Source organism: Otolemur garnettii, unplaced genomic scaffold (assembly GCF_000181295.1).
Source record: "Otolemur garnettii isolate 467f Iridium unplaced genomic scaffold, OtoGar3 scaffold00175, whole genome shotgun sequence".
In the NCBI taxonomy this organism is placed as follows: domain Eukaryota; kingdom Metazoa; phylum Chordata; class Mammalia; order Primates; family Galagidae; genus Otolemur; species Otolemur garnettii.
Window position 1 is genome coordinate 2,109,789 of NW_003852570.1, and position 8,255 is coordinate 2,118,043.

At 41.5% G+C, this 8,255-nt stretch overlaps 1 pseudogene; it reads left to right on the plus strand.

Annotated features, from left to right (window-relative positions):
• Positions 1 to 1,651: 1,651 nt before the first annotated feature.
• The window catches only part of LOC100958966, a 12,215-nt pseudogene continuing 5,611 nt past the window's right edge, over positions 1,652 to 8,255 (plus strand).

Below are 8,255 nucleotides of genomic sequence, written 5' to 3' on the forward strand. Positions count from 1 at the left end.
ATTTTGAAGTTATAATTAAATTAACTTAAATTTCTTATTATCCTAATGGCAGTTCAATAGGACAGTTTCTTTAAGTATTGCATATTTTTCCAGGAATCCATACATGGTCCTTTGTTAATGTTGTCATCCATTAGATTAGTAAAAACAGCCAAAATGAGATGAATGGCTGTATTCAATGATTTTTACCTACTTTTTGTCCCAGACAGTGAATTTGCCTTGACTAGGTAATTACCTTTTGGAAATAAAAAAAAAAAAAAATGAAACCATTACCCTGGCAGATTACCAATTTATATGAGACTAGAAAGCAGCACATTTGCAAATATGGAATTTACACAATGAATGGGAAATAAAGAAACATGACTTTTAGTCCTTAGATCAGTTTTTATCCAGCCATAACTATAGTAATATAGAACCTCTTTGGACCTATTTCTTTATCCTGAAGAGAATGTTTCCAACAAGGGGTTGGAAATCTGCATCCTTAAGGCCTTAAGTGCAGGTCCTTCAGTGCAATTTTGACTGATCCAAATTTTACAGAACAAATTCTTTTGTTTTTATTTACTTTTTTGTTTTTTAGAGACAGAGTCTCACTGTGTCACCCTTAGTCAAGTGCTATAGCATCACAGCTCACAGCAACCCCAGCTCTTGTGGCTTAGGCAATTCTCTTGCCTCAGCCTCCCGAGTAACTGGGACTACAGGTGCCCACCACAATGCCCGGCTATTTTTTGTTGCAGTTTGGCCGGGGCTGGGTTCGAACCCACGACCCTCAGTATATGGAGCTGGTGCCCTATACACTGAGCCACAGGTGTTGCCCTATTTTTTTATTTTTTAGTAAGAGAAGTATTTATTTCCAGGCTGGGCGCAGTAGCTCACACCTGTAATCCTAGCACTCTGGGAGACCAAGACCGGTGAATTGCTTGAGCTCACAGGTTCCAGACAAGCCTGAGCAAGAGCAAGACCCCCATCTCTAAATATAGCCAGACATAGTGGCGGGTGCCTGTAGTCCCAGCTACTCAGAAGGCTGAGGCAAGAGAATTGCTTGAGCCCAAGCCTTTGAGGTTGCTGTGAGCTATGACGCCATGGTACTCTACTGACGGCAACAAAAAAAAAAAAAGAAAAATATTTATTTCCAAATACCATATGCCCATATGCATGGGGAAAATCAGAAGAGTAATTACCCAGTATTTCAATGATGGTCAGATATACTTATATCTGCCTTTTAGAAAGGAGGGGGAGAGTCTGGAATATAGGTGCAACAACTGGTTGCCAGGGAAGATAAATAAATGGGAAAAACAGATTGACTTGTAAATTAACCTGAGAGACAGGTGTTGTGTTTCAAATGATTTGAGTCAGGTCTGCTAACATTTGAGGGGAGGAAAGAAGTCATTTGCCTCCTTTGATCAGGTCAGTCTGGTTTTATATAGGTAAAGTGAAAGCCCCTTCCAAATGCTTTCTGATTTTGAATGGCCTTTAATTCAAAGTAGTCTTTAAATCAAGTAGTCATATATTAGGATTAAATTCCTTAGCTCTTTCAATCCCCCTGTCTGGAATGTCCCTAAAAGTTTCACACATTAGAGATACCATTCCATCAGTGTTTTCAGACACCCAGGGATCGTGGCTAGTGGGGCACAGTTAGAGGCTGCAGTAGCAAAGGATGAGTGGATCCCTAGAAAAGGTTCTGTGCCTCAGGAACAAAATCATTTTTAAGCAAGCCTTTTCCTTCCTAAGGTTTAGAAATTCAGGAGATAATCCCATCTATTCTTCAGGTGGCATTCTACTGAATACCTATTGGCACTACAAGACAAAGCCCACCCATGGCATTGGAAGATACAAGCACCTAATTAAAACATAAGAACCCAAGAAGAAGAGGACAAAAGTCGAAGTGAGGCCCATTAATCTGGGGACAGATTATGAATGTGGTGTTTTAAACATTCACCTGAGTACATATTGTTGCAGGAAGACGAGGCCCAATGGAGAGAAAGAGCACCCAAACACCATGTTTATAAGAGGAAGGGCTTTATTCATCAGCTGGGAGCTTACAGCATAGAAGATTTCCAAATGGCCGTGCTCCCTGACTGGCTTGGTCTTTCCCTTTTTATTGACAGTCAAAAAGTTCCACCCCACAGGTACCCTTCTCATTGGCTAGTTTGAATTAAGCGGGACATGCTAGTCCCGCCCCTACAGAACTACAGGATTTCACAGAACTTGGAAATTTCCAAGTTACAAATTCCTAAGAGCTGAGTCACCATGGAGAGAGAGAACCCCATAGGTGTAACCTCGTGATCTTCTTAAGAAGACCTGTTTTTCCAGACCTCACCCTTCTCGGGTATCCTCTCTCATTCCCCCCTTTTGAGACTCCATATTACATTATATTACTTTTAATTTGGGGTCTCTATCAGCTTGTTTCTGCAGGTGCCGATATTAATTATTTTTTAGCACTAAGATTTTAGGGACTGTGACTTTTCTTAGGTTCTTTATTCAGGCCTTAACAGTACCGTGGTTGTGGGCTCATATACATACAAGTTTTTACTTTTCCCTGTGACATTTTTCCCTCCCTTTTCCCAAAGTCCAAAGTCCAATTAAGACAAGTCCCTTGAGGAGTTTCCTCAGGCTTCAGCCGTGCGTTGCCCAGCTAGCTCCCAGTATGTGGCTGGAGCAGGGCATGTTGACTGTCTTAAAAGTTACCTTTACTTCCCAAGGGGCAGTGAAGTCCTATTCAGCCAGCTGTGATGACTCCAGGTGAGGATTCCTTCCACCTTCACTGCTGTGCATGTGGTCAGTATGATGGTGGAAAGTCCTTTCTACCCTGGTTTCAGGGGGACCAGTTTCTGATTCTAAACCTAGACTTGGTCTCTTTGATCTTCCAGAGAGAAAGGATGTACAGACACTAAAGACTAAACAGAACACGGTTAATTACTCCAGTGGAAATTTTCCTTGCTACACTTTCTAGGGTTTTTGTCTTTTCAGTTCAGTTTTCCCCAGTTCTTTTAGGAGTGCCTGCTAAATTGCAGAGAACTGACAGAGGCCTCTTTGAACACCACCAGTGGCAAGACCTGTATCCAATTAAGCTTTTCTTCCTGGCAGAGTTTACCAATTTCTGCTTTTATGGTCCTGTTCATGCACTTTACCCTGTCTAAGCTTTGAGGCCTATAAGTTATTCAAAGCTTTAGCTTATTATTTGCACTAGTTCTGTTGAGAAGGCCAGCCCATTGTCAAATTTAAACTGAAGTGGCAACCTAAACCATGGTATGATTTTTCTGGGCAATACTTTTGCTAATTCAGGGGTCCTTTTTATCCTGGAGGAGAAGGCTTTTACCTACTCCAAGTCTGATAGATCATCACCAGCAAGTACTTGTTCCCTCTAAACCTGGGCATTTCAGTAAAGTCTACTTGGAAGTCCGTGAAGGACGTTGCTCCATATGACTGGATTCTTGGGGGTACCATCAGTCCTTGGCATGTGTTGAACTGGTTGCAGGTGACACACTGTAGACTGACAGTTTTAGCCAGGGCTGCCAGGTGGGAGATGTAGAAGTACCATCCCAGCAACTTCATCAAATACTCCTGTCACCACGGTGGCTCCTAGAATCTGGGGGACTGCTACTTGTCCGTTGGACATCTTTATCCATCCTCCCTCTGCTTCCTGGCTCCCCTCTGCTGCCAACCATTCCTTCTCCTTCCAGGAGTAGATAGGTAAGAGCTCCGGAAAACAAGGGATGAGGGGAGCCACTCGCGACACCTGGTACAGTTAGGATGCAGCCCTTTTTGCCTCAGTACCGACCCTAGTATTCCCTTTAGTGATGGCGGAAGCATTTCCTTGATGTCCACGACAGTGCATCACTGCCACCTTCCTGGCTTTCTATACTGCCTCTAGCAACTGAAGTATCTCCTACTGATACTTAATGTCCCTTTCCCCAGAATTTAATAGTCCCTTCTTCTTGTACAATGCCCCGTGTACTTGGAGCATCAGAAAAGCATTCACATTTTTCCCTTGACTTAGTTCTAAGGCTCGAGTCAAGGCAATTAACTCAGCCTTCTGAGCTGATGTTCCTTGGGGTAGGGGCTTAGCCTCTACAGTCTCTGTTAAGGTGACCAGTGCATACTCAACCCGCTGCTTACCTTGCACCATTACATAATTGCTTTCATCAACATACAAGTCCCAGTCTGCATCTGTTCAAGGCTGGTCATGCAAGTCAGGTCTGCTAGAGTATACATTATCTATAATTTCTACACAGTCATGCTCAGTCTCTTTTCCACTGGCTGGATTCAAGGTGTTACACACTTCCACTGTTATGCGTGGATTGCCACACATCAAGCTTTGGTACTTAGTTTTGCATTAGAAAGCCAGAAATGTCCCTTTGTGTTCATGAAAGTGACCACAGAGTGGGGTACTTGCACTTTGAAATCCTACCCTTGAGTCAGCTTATCAGCTTCTTGCACAAGGAGAGCAGTAGCGGCCAGAGCCCATAAGCAGGGTGGCCATCCTTTTGCCACTCCATCTAGCTGCTTAGAAAGGTAGGCTATTGGCCTTACCCCCAAACCTTACTCAAACCATGGACTCTCCGGGGGCAGCTGAGTTCGGTCCCCTTCAGTCTAGCAGGGCCTTTTCCACTAAGTTATAGAGGGGCTCCCTGCTCTTTTGGTTCTGTGGCCTCTCTCCCAGGATTTTCCACACTTCCTTACCTCTGGGGATGCTCATTCTTCCAATGCTCTGTCTCTCGGCCAGTTGCACACTGATCCCTTCATGGGGGAGGTGGCTTTTACCCTAGGTCTCCTACTTTCTCGTACTCCTTGACCCTGTCTTCTTTGAAAGGGAGGGGTTCCTTCCCTCGTGCCTTTCAGAGCCATGGCTACAAGATTGGCCCTCCGCTTCATGCACCTGTCCTCTTCCCTACAGCTTACTGCTTCCCGATTCACAAATACCTTTTGTGCTATTTCAAGGAGTTGCGAGGTGTTCGTACCTGCAAACCTCTCCTGATTCTGCAGTTTTTGCCATATATCCTCAGCACTTTGGCTAACTAGGGCCATATTAACCATCCTCTGATTCTCAGGGCTCTCAGGGTCAAAGGGAGTATATATTCGAAATGCTTCAAATAACCTTTCATAGAACTGGCCTGGGCTCTCAGTCTTTCCTTGGAGAACCTCATTTACTTGAGCCAAATTGGTAGTTTTCTGTGTCTCTTTCTAAGCCTCTGCAACAATACCTCTCGGTACCAGATCTGCCAATATCTTCAGCACCATTACTCTAGGTTGGGTGGAAAGCACTTTCCCCTCCTGTCCCTGTGTTACTAGCACTGTCACAACCTGCCCTCTCAACCAAGGTGGTGGGTTTACTACTAGTTGTAGCCAGGTATCTATGTACGGAAACTGCTCAGTGTGACCCCCCTTTTCAGTAACTCTGTGCCATACCTCAGACGCTAGGGATCTCTCTAAACTTCCCTCTGACAGCCATCCAATCCCAAAGGGGGGGCCACTCCTGCTCACAAAGACTCCTTAGCTTTCCTGGTGTCATAGTCACCCTGTAGTCACCTACAAATCCCTTTTTAAAGTGCTTCAACATTGTAGTCAGTGAGGTGGACTTCCCTTGCTTGTTCCCCATTTCCACCCAAGGTCTCCCTCCAGACCACACTCTTTGGCCAGTCTCTTAGTCCGATTTAACAGTTCAATTTATTACAACAGTTATGACTCATTTTATAAGTTGACTGTACCAAACAAGGCTGGGATCTAATACAGGTGGGCCACAGCCTTTTTTTTCCTTTAAATTATTTTTCTCTCTCTCCAATTTCTCTCTTTACTAAAGACAAATTACAGTAGAACCAACTCAGTTGCCAAAATAAACTGTTCTTTCACTATACTGATTATTTGCATAAAGTGCAGTAAGAATAATTATTAGCCATCTAGACTCTTTAGCTTTGCTGGAACCTTTTAAAAAGAATTTTCAGGCTGAACTTTCTCAAAGCCTTCCATGAGCCCAGGTTTCATCTGTGCCATTAGATACCTGTATGCATTGGGTAAATTCCTCTTCTCTTGAGATCCCCAAGTACATTTCAATTCCCAGACCCGTCAGCAAGCAACCTTCGTTATTTACCACACACAGATCAGGAAAGGTTACTGATGGGTATCTGGCCAGTTTTCCAAAGGGCTTTTTTATTGGCCTTATAAAGTCAATCTTAATTCCTTAACGTAATCTGGACACCTCTGGAAAGGCTATTTCAGCCAAAGCCTTGGTAAAATAACCAGTGCCTTCATCATGTCCTATAGAACAAAACAGATTCTTATTGAACTTATGTAAATAACTATGTTGTCAGAAATTAAGAATACTTACAAATGCCTTTCAAATTCTGAAGAAACCAAGGAGAGAGAAAAATACATGCTTCGAACTCTGCTCATAAGTACATAAATTGCTTGAAAAGCTACAAATAGCTCAAAAGACAGAGAATTATTTTCTTGATTTCTGGAAAACAAAACACAGAAAGAACCAATAATATTTCAAACAAAAAGCCATAACAAACTAGCCTAGTTCCACGTAACTGATTTCTGCTCTGTTTCAAGTTAGGTTAGCAATACTCATAGACATGTTAACTTTCCAACGAAAGTTCTAAAAATCTGCTTTTGGCCCAAAGGTACTCAATTTCCAAAGATTTCAGGAATTTGAATCCGAGAGAATTAGTCAGCTTCTCTTAATATTTCTTTTTCTCTAGGATAAACTCAGCCAGTTACATAAAAATACTTTCCTTTTAAATGAATTAAAATTATTACTGACAATATATGTTAGGACAGACCAATGTCTTATACATTAGGAAAGACCAATGCTTTAGAATATTGGAACATATATATAATCCCAGTCCATAAAAAATTAATCACCATTTCATATTTGACAATGTACTTGATACAATTTTATAATTTTTTTTTAAATTTCTTATAGCATAACTATGTACATTAATGCAATCATGGGGTACAGTGTGCTGTTTTCATATACATTTTGAAATACTTTCATCAAACTGGTTAACATAACCTTCATGTCATTTTCTTAGTTATTGAGTCAAGACATTCATACTCTGCTTTTAGAAAGATTCACTTGTACTCTTGTAAGATTAACCATAGAGGTGATCCCACCAATCACCCTCCCTCCTCCATCCACCCCCTTCACCTCCCCTCTCCCACTGCCTTCCCATATTCTAAGGCTATAACTAGGTTATGACATTCCTATAAAAGCTATGAATTAGTTTCAAAATAGCGCTGTGTACATTGAATACTTTTTCTTCCATTCTTGAGATACTTTGCTAAGAACATTTTCTAATTACATCCATATAAACATGAAGGAGGTAAAGTCTCCATCTTTCTTTAGGGCTGCATAATTTTCCATGGTGTACATATACCACAATTTATTGATGCATTCGTGGGTCGATGGGCATTTAGGCTTCTTCCATGACCTAGCAATTATGAATTGGGCTGTTATAAACATTCTGATACAAATATCTCTGTTGTAATTCAATTTTTGGTCTTTTGGATATATACCTAATAAAGGAATTGTAGGATCAAATGGCAGGTCTATTTTTAGTTCTCTAAGTGTTCTCCAGATGTCTTTCCAAAATGAACAAATTAATTTGCATTCCCACCAGCAGTGTAGAAGTGTTCCCTTTTCTCCACATCCATGCCAACATCTCTGGTTTTGGGACTTTGTGATATGGGCTAATCTTACTGGGTTTAGGTGGTACCTCAAAGTAGTTTTGATTTGCATTTCTCTGATGATTAAGGATGGAGAGCATTTTTTCATATGTCTGTAGGCCATGCGCCTATCTTCTTTAGAGAAATTTCTCTTCAAGTCCCTTGCCCACCCTGAAAAGGGATTGCTTATTTTCTTCTTGCTAATAAGTTTGAGTTCTCTGTGGATTCTTGTTATTAAACCTTTGTCAGAGACATAACCAGCAAATAACTTCTCCTATTCTGAGGGCTGTCTACTTGCTTTATTTACTTTGTTCTTGGCTGTGCAGAAACTTTTAAGTTTGATTCAGTCCCAAAAGTGTATTTTTGACATTGCTTCAATTGCCCGAGGGGTGCTCCTCATAAATTTTTTGCCAAAGCCAATTTCTTCAAGTGTTTTCCCTATGCTTTCTTCTAGTATTTTCATAGTTTCATGTCTTAAGTTTAAATCTTTAATGCAGTGAAAGTCTATCTTAGTTAATGGTGAAAGGTGTGGGTCTAGTTTCAGTCTTCTAAAGGACGCCATCCAGTTAGCCCAGCACCATTTGTTAAATAGG